The sequence below is a fragment of the Corythoichthys intestinalis genome, chromosome 11 (assembly GCF_030265065.1).
Source record: "Corythoichthys intestinalis isolate RoL2023-P3 chromosome 11, ASM3026506v1, whole genome shotgun sequence".
NCBI lineage: Eukaryota > Metazoa > Chordata > Actinopteri > Syngnathiformes > Syngnathidae > Corythoichthys > Corythoichthys intestinalis.
The window spans coordinates 57,386,260-57,399,097 of NC_080405.1; positions in this window are offsets into that span (position 1 = coordinate 57,386,260).

The window sequence follows — 12,838 nt, forward strand, 5'->3', positions numbered from 1 at the left end:
TCTGAAATTTGATCTCAAATAGTGAGGTTTTGGTCAAAAATGGTGAAAATTTGATCTGAAATGGTGAAATTCTGGTCAAACGTGAAATTTCACAAATTGTGAAATTTTGCTCACAAATGGTAATATTTATGGTCACAAATGTTTAAAGTTTTGTCAAAATTTGTGAAATTTCATGAATTGTTAAATTTTGGTCAAAACTTTTGGTTAAAAAAAGGTGACTTTTTATGTAAAATGGTGAAATTTTGGTCTTAATATTTTAAATTTTGGTGAAAAATTGAGACATTTAGTCAGAAAATATGTCATATGATGGGTGAATATGTTTAAGTTGAAATCATTTTGAATGAAATTTTGGGCCTGAATGGTGAAATTTTGGTCAAGATTTGTGAAATTTCATGAATATTGAAATTTTCGTCAAATATGTTGAAATATTGGTCTTGTGAAATTCAGTCACAAATGTTGAAATTCTGGTCACAAATGTTTGAAATTGAAATTTTGATCTCAAATGCTGAAATTGTGTTCTCGAATGCTGAAATTTTGATCTCAAAATTTTCAATTTTGGTCAAAATTTATTCAATTTTTCTCACAAATAAAAAAGGCAAAAAAACATTTTGATCAAAAATGGTGAAATGTTGGTCTAAATTGGTAAATTTTTTTTATCTCAAATGGTGAAATTGTGGTCTCAAATTGTTTAAGTTTTGGCAAAAACGGTAATTTATTTAAAATCTCAAATGGTGAAATTTGGATGTCAAATGGTGTAATTTTGTTCTCAAATTGTGAAATTTTGATCTGAGATTTTGGTAAAAAATGTTTCAATTTTACTCACAAATGTTGACATTTTGAGCTCCAATGGTGAAATGTTGCTCAAAATGTGAAAATTTTTCACGAATTGTGAAATTTTGGTCATAAATGGTGAAATTTATGGTCATAAATTTTGAATTTATTAATTCATCTTTGTTGCTTCATTTGCTGTTTCTGATTGTGTATCATATTGCCTCTGCAAAGCCCTTTGAGACAACGTTGTTGTGATCCAGGGCTATACAAATAAAACTGAATTGAATTGAATTGTGTAAATTTGTTCAAGTTGGAATCATTTTTGAATGAAAATGTTCTCCCAAATGGTAAAATATCTGGTGAAATTTTGGTCAAATTTTGTGAAATATCACAAATTGTGAAATTATGGTAAAAAATGTTGAAATTCTGGTGGCAAATGTTGAAATTTTGATCTAAAATTTTGACATTTTGGTCAAAAATGTTTCAGTTTTCGGTACAAATGGTGAAAATTTGGTCAAAAAGTGTGATTTAGTCAAACATTTTGAAAAACTGTAAAATATGTGAAATGTTGGGTGAGTACCTTGAATTTGGAATCATTCTTGAATGAACTTTTAGTAAAAAAATTTGAAATTTTGATCGCAAATAGTAAAGTTTTGGTCAAAATTTGTGAAATTAGATTAAAAAAATGTTTGAATTTTCGTCCCAATAGCGAATTGTTGGTTAAAAAATGTGTTGATTTTGTCAAAAAGTTGAAAAATATTAAAAACTAAATATGTTCGAATTGGAATAATTTTTGAATGAAACTTTGGTTCCAAACGGTGAAATCTGTGGTCACAAATGTTTAAATTTTGGTCAAAATTTGTGAGATTTCACAAATTTTCGGGCACTTCCAGGACACACTCAATTTCAGGGCAATTCTGGGAGACCCTGTCGATTTTGGGTCACTTCCTGTTGATTTCAGGGCAATTCTTATATTCGCCGCTAAAGGGTCCACTGCTTTAAGATGGCCGTTGGTTATTAACACCACTAACTCGGACTTTCCAATCTCCCTACATATGTAATATAGAGGGTTATAGAACCCTTCTGTAGATATTGAACAGGACGTGAAGAAGCATCTCGCTTTGCACCCCCCTCGCCTTAAATATCGAACACGACGAGGCCCTCGGCTCAGCTTCGGCTCGCCGCTAACGAGCAGTTGAAGGAACTCTCGGAAAATCAACAGTTTGATTTGCAAACGCGCCGCCCTCGGAACCGTTACGGGAAGAGCGAGAGCGTCGATACGGCGCCGGCAATTACGGCCTCGGGTGTCGGCGGGAATGAGCGGCGCCATCCATCTGCACTGACAGCCGCGCGCGCGCTCCTTAGGCCGCCGTCACTCCCGTCGGCGGCCGCAATCTGTACCTCTCAACTCGGGCCCCGCAAATTGATAATCCGATTTAGCCGTAACCCGGTTAGCGAGTCCGGCCGAGCGCTTTCTGGGAAATCCGCATCGTTCGTCGTGGAGGAAATTCCCCATCAATCAGAAATAATGGCAGCGGATGAGTTAACTCTTTCAGTGCCATCGACGATGATAAATGTCCGATCATGTGGCGTGAAAGTCAAAATAATGGCTGCGTTCATTCGTTGTAGGTCACAATCCGTGGATTAATTTATTGACTGCCGTTGTCAGTGATAGACGCATAAGCAGATTTTAAAGGGGGGGGCAGGCCCACCTGGTGGCCGAAAAGTGTCATTGCATGTATTTGACTTTCCTCTCTATATACTGTATATATATTTACCCAACTTTAACCATTTTGGACCCTTAAGTTAACCATTTTCATTTAGGTGCAAGCAAATTATATATATTGCTTACAGTTATGTTTTTTCATTTTATTTTATTTTACCCCCCCCCCCCCCCCCCCTCAAAAAAAAAAAAAAAAAAAAAAAAACATTTTTGGGCACCAAAAAACATTTTCTAATCATAAAAAAATAATAATTGGCCTCCAAAAAACGGCTACAATCCATCAAACTTGGCCAGAATTTATTCAAAATTGTGGATCTACAGTACCACAACAATGCAAACTGTAACCAGAGCCAAGTCCACATTTAGGATATTTAATTATAATTTTCTACATATTGTTACATTAAAAATGCATACTTCTGAGTCTTGGAGTTGTCAGAGAGGGCCACAACTAATATTCACCAACCTTGGCCAGAATTTATTCGGAATAATGGATTTACAGTACCGCAAAACTGAGACCTTTAACCAGATCATGGTCCACAATTAGGACATTCTATTCAAAATTCCTAAATATTGGTCCATTAAAACACATAATTTTGAGAATGTGAGTAGTCAGAGAGGTCCACTTGTAATATTCATCATCATTGGCCATAACCTGTTAAGAATTGTGGATTTACAGTATCACATAATGGAGACCCGTAACCTGTAACCAGATCCAACTCCACATTTAGGACATTTAATTAAAAATGTCTAAATATTGTTCCATTAAAAATGCATAGTTTCGAGTATGAGAGTAGTCAGAGGGGTCCACTACTATTATTCGTCAACCTTGGCCAAAATTTATTCAGAATTGTGGATTTACAGTACCACAAAAACTGAGACCTGTAACAAGATCAAGGTCCACAATTAGGACATTTTATCCAAAATTCCCAAATATTGGTCAATCTAAAATGCATAATTTTGAGAATGTGAGTAGTCAGAGAGGTCCACTTCTAATATTCATCATCATTGGCCAGAACCTGTGAAGAATTGTGGATTTACAGTATCACAAAATGGAGACCCGTAACCTGTAACCAGATCCAAGTCCACATTTAGGACACTTAATTAAAAATGTCTAAATATTGGTCCATTAAAAATGCATAGTTTTGAGTCTCAGAGTAGTCAGAGAGGTCCACAACAAATATTCCCCAACCTTGGCTAGAACTTAATCAGAATTATGGATTTACAGTACCTCAAAACTGAGACCTGTATCCAGATCAAGGTCCACAATTCGGACATTTTATTAAAAATTCCTAAACATTGGTCCATTGAAAATGCATAATTTTGAGAAGGTGAGTAGTCAGAGAGGTCCACTTCTAATATTCATCCTCCTTGGCCAGAACCTGTTAAGAATTGTGGATTTACAGTATCACAAAATGGAGACCCGTAACCTGTAACCAGATCCAAGCCCACATTTAGGATATCTAATTCAAATTTTCTTCATATTAGTACATTAAAAATGCATAGTTTTGAGTATGGGAGTAGTCAGAGGGGTTCGCTACTACTATTCACCAACCTTGGCCAGAATTTATTCAGAATTGTGGATTTACAGTACCACACAACGGAGACCTGTAACCAGATCCAAGCCCACATTTAGGATATCTAATTCAAATTTTCTTCATATTAGTACATTAAAAATGCATAGTTTTGAGTATGGGAGTAGTCAGAGGGGTTCACTACTACTATTCACCAACCTTGGCCAGAATTTATTCAGAATTGTGGATTTACAGTACCACACAACGGAGACCTGTAACCAGATCAAGGTACACATTTGGACAATTTATTCAAAATACCTATACAGTCCCTGACAGAAGTCTTGTCGCTTATCCATTTTCTAGAAACAATTGCTAATAACCTGACTTTTAACGATTCAATTGGTTTCAGAAATGGCTCATATGAAAGCTAAGACCCTCTCAAATGATGTTGGATGTACAAAAACTATATTCGTTTCACTGATAAAAGATTTATCATTTCATGAAGGCATAAAGGTCAAATTTTGGCAAGACAAAAGTTTTGTCGCCTACAGAAAGTAGTGTGAAAATTGAACAAAAAATGTACTTCAAATACAGAAATATGTTACATAACATAAGCGAATTAAGTAGTGGTGCTGTGAGATCCAAATTTAATATTTTCTACGACTTCCATGGGCTTTGGCAAGGACTCATACAATTTATTGATGAAGTCATCAGGAACATCAAAGAAGGCAATCTTGCGTGCCTCCCAGAGTTCATCAACATTCTTGGGTTTCGTCTTCCATGCTTCCTCTTTCATCCTACCCCAAACATGCTCAATGATGTTCATGTCTGTAGACTGGGCTGGCCAGTCCTGGAGGATCTTGATCTTTTTCCACTGCGGCAGAGCTCCACGAGACCTGGTCACCTGAAGTCCCTGTGTCAACCAGAACAGTCTGTCCAATTCTGTCTAGAAATGGCCTCCATGGTCGAATCAGTGCCCAGAAACCAGCATTAAACAAAAGACAATTTAAAAAGCGTGTGGCATTTGCCAAGGCCCACAGCCTGTCAAAAGGATGGACGCTGGAAAAGTGGCAAAAGTTGGATTTTTCAGATGAATCTTCCATTGCATTACACCACAGTTGCCGCAAATATTGCAGGAGACCTACTGGAGCCCGCGTGGATTCGAGATTCACTCGGAAAACAGTGAAGTTTGGTGTTGGCAAAATCATGGTCTGGGGTTACATCCAGTATGGGGGTGTGCGAGAGATCTGCAGGGCAAAGGCAACCTAAATGGTCTGAAATATCAACAAATCTTAGCTGCCTCTTACGTTCCTAACCGTAAAAAGGGACAAATTCTGCAGCAGGATGGTGCTCTAAATGGACCAATACACAGTTCCTGTGTATTGGTCCATTTAAAATGCATAATTTTGAGTCTGGGAGTAGTCAGAGAGATCCACTTCTAATATTCATCATCCTTGTCCAGTACCTACCTATTCAGATAGTGGATTTACAGAGCCACAAAACCGAGAACTGCAACCTGCCATCTACCAAAACGAACCGTTGCTCTCGGGAATCGTATAATATTGAACTGACTAAAATTACCACACCTTATTGTCAGTATTGTTTTTGACAGCATACTCATTGCTCATTTTCAACACTGGCACAGCGGCGCAAGCTAACCCTTCCCAAAATATGGACTCCATTTGTTTCATCTGTGCTGATTTTTCCCCCCCCTCCTCGTCTTTTTCTCGTTTTCTTTCAACTTTACCGAGATGAACCGGGCTGCCACTTTTCATCGTCCTCCATTACCGCTGCCCATTATTCCCTCATTTCCTTCCCCCTCTCTCTTCGGCGCAAAGCAATCAGCTCGGCGGTTAATGGCCGAGCGGTCGGGAAGATCGTCTCCGACCCTCCCGCTGTCGCCGGACCGACCGCTCCGGCCATCGCTTCGGCCTCCCGTCCTGGAAATGAGGCCGTGAGCGAGAGAGGCGCGTCGGCGGGAGCGCTCGCTCTCACCTCTGATTGGCAGGCGTGGGAAGGACAAAGAAAAATTACATTTCCGCCCTGCGAAAATCAATAAGGAGTCGCGGGGCTTGAAAAACCGCAAAAGTTTGTCATTTGGCTTTGATGCCTTTTCGATTTTTTTCCCCTTGTTCTGCAGATATTGAGACGGAGTGGCATAAAAACTCAGGGTACAAACAGTCTTCCCGACACACAATTGCGGACATTGATTCTGTCAGCTACAATGAGGCGAGTTGTTTATCGGAAACTGGAGTTTTTCCCTCAACCATCATCTACGTCAGTTAACTCTTTCATTATCATTGGTGATGATGGATGTCTTTTCAGCTTCTTTTTGGTCATGTAACAACAAAGAAACACTCGTTTATGTCTTTGGATGCCATTGATGGTTCGTTGGCCCCTCCCGGTCAAAACGGATTGGACATCTAACACCGTCAATGGCACTGAAAGATAAGCATTCATAGCCAGTCCTTCCAGTACAAATGAATTGGATGTCTGTCATTGTCAATGGCAGGCAATGAGTTATGTAATACGAAACATTGGGCTCAGGGCCGATTCGTAGGGGGCCTATTTTCAAAAACTTAAAATTCAAATGTTTTCAAAACCAAAGACGCTAGCAACCTAAAACCAAAACAGCCACCTACCTTAGCCATATATGAGTCTCAATGAGCGGCGACATCAGTAAAATTCCATTAACTCATTTACTCCCAGCCATTTTCACCGGTGCAACCCCCTTCGCTCCTGGCCGTTTTACTGGATTTTGACTGATTTTGCAAGGCCCACAGAAAATTCTGTTCTATTGCTATCTACAGTGGGGCAAATAAGTATTTAGTCAACCACCAATTGTGCAAGTTCTACTTGAAAAGGTTAGAGAGGCCTGTAATTGTCAACATGGGTAAACCTCAACCATGAGAGACAGAATGTGGGAAAAAAAACAGAAAATCACATTGTTTGATTTTTAAAGAATTTATTTCCAAATTACAGCGGAAAATAAGTATTTGGTCACCTAGAAACAAGCAAGATTTCTGGCTGTCAAAGAGGTCTAACTTCTTCTAACGAGGCTCCACTCGTTACCTGTATTAATGGCACCTGTTTTAACTCGGTATAAAAGACACCTGTCTACAGACCTGTCGAAGGACACCAGAGACAAAATTGTAGACCTGCACCAGGCTGGGAAGACTGAATCTGCAATAGGTAAAACGCTTAGTGTAAAGAAATCAACTGTGGGAGCAATTATTACAAAATGGAAGACATACAAGACCACTGATAATCTCCCTGGATCTGGGGCTCCGTGCAAGATCTCACCCCGTGGCGTCAAAATGATAACAAGAACGGTGAGCAAAAATCCCAGAACCACACGGGGCGACCAAGTGAATGACCTACAGAGAGCTGGGACCACAGTAACAATGCGCCACCAGGGACTCAAAACCTGCACTGCCAGACGTGTCCCCCTGCTGAAGAAAGTACACGTCCAGGCCCGTCTGCGGTTCGCTAGAGAGCATTTGGATGATCCAGAAGAGGACTGGTAGAATGTGTTATGTTCAGATGAAACCAAAATAGAACTTTTTGGTAGAAACACAGGTTCTCGTGTTTGGAGGAGAAAGAATAGTGAATTGCATCCAAAGAACACCATACCCACTGTGAAGCATGGGCGTGGAAACATCAAGCCTTGGGGGTGTTTTTCTTCAAAGGGACCAGGATGACTGATCTGTGTAAAGGGAAGAATGAATGGGGCCATGTATCGAGAGGTTTTTGAGTGAAAATCTCCTTCCATCAGCAAGGGCATTGAAGATGAGACGTGGCTGGGTCTTTCAGCATGACAATGATCCCAAACACACAGCCAGGGCGATAAAGGAGTGGCTTGGTAAGAAGCATTTCAAGGTCCTGGAGTGTCCTAGCCAGTCTCCAGATCTCTACCCCATAGAATATCTGTGGAAGGAGTTGAAAGTCCGTGTTTCCCAACGACAGCCCTAAAACATCACTGCTCTAGAGGAGATCTGCATGGAGGAATCGGCCAAAATATCAGCAACAGTTTGTGAAAAGCTTGCGAAGAGTTACAGAAAACGTTTGGCCTCCATTATTGCCAACAAAGGGTACATAACAAAGTATTGAGATGAACTTTTAGTCTTGACCCAATACTTATTTTCCACCATGATTTGCAAATACATTCTTTAAAAATCAAACAGTGTGATTTTTCAGTTTTTTTTTTTTATCTCGTTTCCACATTCTGTCTCTCATGGTTGAGGTTTACCCATGTTGACAATTACAAGCCTCTGTAATATTTTCAAGTGGGAGAACTTGCACAATTAGTGGTTGACTAAATACTTATTTGCCCCACTGTATGCCCCAACCGTCCCTATGCGAAACCTACGCCCCTGTTCAAGGCCATTGGCAACGAGAGAAATCAAGTCCAGATGTCTGGACGTCTAATGAGTCACTGGCAACCAATGAGGTCAGTAAGAAATTACAAAAGCACTCTTATCTGAGATGATTTACTTCAATTTTCATCAAAAAAACAGACGGCTTTTCAACCAACTGATCTTTATGGATGAAAAATGAACAGCTTTTGACAAAATGAAAGAATGTTCATTCGCCCCTCCCAGTTGAAATGGATTAGACATCTAGCTCAGTCTATGGCAACAGCACAAAAAGAGAACAGAAGGTCGCCCACGCGTTGATCGCAAACAATCGGGGAACCTTGACCGGCCAATTAAAAATAGCTCTTCCCTTGACAAAGTCTGAAATTGACCCCGCAGCTTTGACAAGGAAGCCGGCGGACACTTTTGCCATCCCGCCAGTGACGACGACATCATTCCCGCGGCGGGGTCGACCCGCTCCGTCGACCCCTGTCGGTCCGCCGGCTGACGGGGGTGCGGCGCTCCTCTCCGTGGGCGGATAATCACCGTCGGGGAAGCGGCCGAGGCGCCGGGTCAAAAGATTCCTTAGACCGTCAGCCGCGCCGCCCCGGGAAGTGTTGTCTACTCGACGGGTGAAGAGTCGCCATTAAGAGACGGACCTCTCACCGGAGAGAATTTTTGGACGTCGCCAGGCGGAAAGACTAAAAGATGAGACGCCATCTTGTTCACCTTCGGGATGAAGATGTCCTAATAATATGCTTTTGCCTTTGACTCTGCCCTGAAAAGCTACATATGTAAAAAAAAAAATCAGTTGGTTTGACTTGACCTTGTGAACCAGATGTCTTTTTTTAATACCATTGACTACCATTGATGGCACTGGATGTCAAATATCCCCCTCCCAAAAAGACAACTTTTCACACTTACCATTGCTGCGATAGCTAATGCATGTAGTGATTTAAAATCCATGGCAAGCTATTTTTTAAGAAATTGAGAGGCACTGTGCATTTGTAGATCTGTTATTTATTCATTACTAGGACAGAGTCAAACGCTATCCATACATGCTTGAACTCTTATTATGTTTTTGACATTGATATACATTGACGATAGCTTTATTATTTGAGAGAAAACCTTGAGTATTTGGGTGGTGGGCTGGGGAACAATGGTGAAGGACTCAACTGACATAAACTCTCGATTCGACGCAAACTCTCGACTTGAACCAAGCTCTCGAACTCGACACAAACCTCGGCTCAAGGTAAAGTCCCGACCCGACACAAACTCTCGACCCGACTCGAACCAAACTCTCGACTCGATTCGACGCAAACTCTCAACATAAACCAAACTCTCGACTCGACGCAAACTCTTGACTCGACTCGACGCAAATTCTCAACTCAATTCGACGCAAACGCTTGACTTTAATCAAACTCGACACAATCTCTCGGCTTGAACCAAACTCTCGACTTGAACCAAACTCTCAAACTCAACACAAACCTCGACTCAACGCAAACCCTCGACCCGAGGCCAACTCTCGACCCGACTTGATGCCAAACCCTCGACTCGACTCGAACCAAACTCTCGACTCGATTCGACGCAAACTCTCGACTCAAACCAAACTCTCGATTCGACGCAAACTCTCAACATAAACAATACTCTCGACTCGACAAACTCTCGACACAAACTCTCGACGCAAACTCTTGACTCGACTCGACGCAAATTCTCGACTCAATTCGACGCAAATGCTCGACCTGAAGCAAACTCTTGACACAATCTCTCGACTTGAACCAAACTCTCGACTTGAACCAAGCTCTTGAACTCAACACAAACCTCAACTCAACGCAAACCCTCGACCCGAGGCCAACTCTCGACCCGACTTGATGCCAAACCCTCGACTCGACTCGAACCAAACTCTCGACTCGATTCGACGCAAACTCTCGACTCGAACCAAACTCTCGACTTAAACCAAACTCTCGACTCGACACAGACTCTCGAAACGACGCAGGCCCTCGACTCAACTCGAACCAAACTGTCGACTTGATAGAAAGTTTCGACTCAACGCAAACTCTCGATTCGACTCGAACCAAACTCTCGACCCGATGCAAACTCTCGACTCGACGTAAACTCTTGACTCGACGCAAACTCAACTTGATTCGACGCAAACCAAACCCTCGTCTCAAATCAAACTCTTGACTCGACCTGACGCAAACCAAACTCTCGACTCAAATCAAACTCTTGACTCGACTCGAACCAATCTCTCGACTCGACATAAACTCGCGACGTAAACTCTCAACTCGATGTAAGCCCTCGACTCAATGTAGACTCTCGACCCGACTCAAACTCTTGACTCGATGCAAACCCTTGACTCGACTTGAAGCAAATTCTCCACTCGATTTGACTGGATTCGACGCAAACGCTCGACCAGAAACAAACTCTTGACGCAAACTCTCGACTCGAACCAAACTCTCGACTCGACATAAACTCTCGACTCAACCCATACCAAATTCTCGACTCGACACATACTCTCGACCCGACACAAACTCTCGACGCAAACTCTCGACCCGACTTGATGCCAAACCCTTGACTCGACTCAAACCAAACGCTCGACTCGATTCGACACAAACTCTCGACTCGACTCGAACCAAACTCCCGACTTAAACCAGAATCTCGACTTTACACACTCTCGAAACGACGCAAAATCTCGACTTGACGCAAACTCTCGACTCAACTCGAACCAAACTCTCGACTCGACACAAACCCTCGACTTGACAGAAAGTTTCGACTCAACGCAAGCTCTAGACTCGACTTGAACCAAACTCTCGACTCGTACTAATCTCTGGACTCGACATAAACTCGCGACATAAACTCTCGACTCGATGTAAGCCCTCGACTCAATGTAGACTCTCGACCCGACTCAAACTCATGACTCGACGCAAACCCTTGACCAGAAGCAAACTCTTGACGCAAACTCTCGACTCAACGTACTCTTGACTCGACACAAACTCTCGACTCGACGTAAAGCCTCGACTCAACCCAAACCAAATTCTCGACTCAACACATACTCTCGACCCGACACAAACTCTCGACGCAAACCCGCGACTCGACTTAAACCAAACTCTCGACTCGACTCGAACCAAACTCTCGACCCAAAGCAAACTCTCAACCCGACGTAAACTCTTGACTCGATTCGACGCAAACTCTCGACTTGATTCGACGCAAACCAAACTCTCGACTCAAATCAAACTCTTGACTCGACTCGAACCAAACTCTCGACTCGACGTAAAGCCTCGACTCAACCCAAACCAAATTCTCGACCCGACACATACTCTCGACCCGACACAAACTCTCGACGCAAACCCGCGACTCGACTCAAACCAAACTCTCGACTCGACTCGAACCAAACTCTCGACCCGACGCAAACTCTCGACCCGATGTAAACTCTTGACTCGACGCAAACTCGACTCGATTCGACGCAAACTCTCGACTTGATTCGACCCAAACCAAACTCTCGACTCAAATCAAACTCTTGACTCGACTCGAACCAAACTCTCGACTCGACACAACCTCTCGACTCTACCCGACGCAAACTCTCGACATGATGTAAACTCTCGACCTGACGTAAACTCTGGATTCGACGTGAGCTCTTGACTCGATTCGGCGTAAACTCTCATAATATATTTGGGTCAATATGATGTTATGTCGTCTCGACTCGACTTGGCGTAAACTCTTGACACGGGACTTACCTGAGACTTGGACCAAATGACGGATCAGAAGGACTTGTGCAACTGTCTGCTAGTTGCTAATACAGTCCAGTATTCATAATCAATGGTTGCTCCTATTTTTCATTGTGTTACCATTAAAAGGAAATCTTTCTGATATACTGCAGCTCATCCAATGGCTGGCAGTCTTTGCAGGTATAGCTATTGAAGTGGCTGACGCGTGTGGGAGTTTTTCATAACCTGCATTGACTCACTTCCTGTGTGGGCTAGACTCAACTCATCCTACCAAGGTTAGCCTTTTACATGATTGCTAAAAGGCTATCTAATGATGTGTCTGCAAAGTGGAAAGACAGTTACCCCTACTAACGTGATATTTGCTTGGTCTACGAATAAAAAGGCTCAAGAAAACATGACTCAAAATTCACAGAAAGTGACATTTTGGTTTCGAGCATTCATTTAGGGATCATTAGAAAGGACCCTCCAGTTTTGCTCAAGTTTTCAATTTTGCTTTCAGGCCTCGGTTTGAATTTCCAATTGGTTTTTTATAGCTCATATTACAGTGCCATTGGCGGTGCTGGGCGTCCAATCTATTTGGACTGTGAGGGGCAAATGATTTTTTTTTTTTTTTAAACAAAATAAACTATTTCTGACTGAAAAAAAAACATATTTTTACCCAAATATCTTTTTTTTTGCTATCACAATTTAAAAAAATATCAGTATAAGTAAAACAAAAACAAATATAATTAAAATAAATAAATAAACCACTTT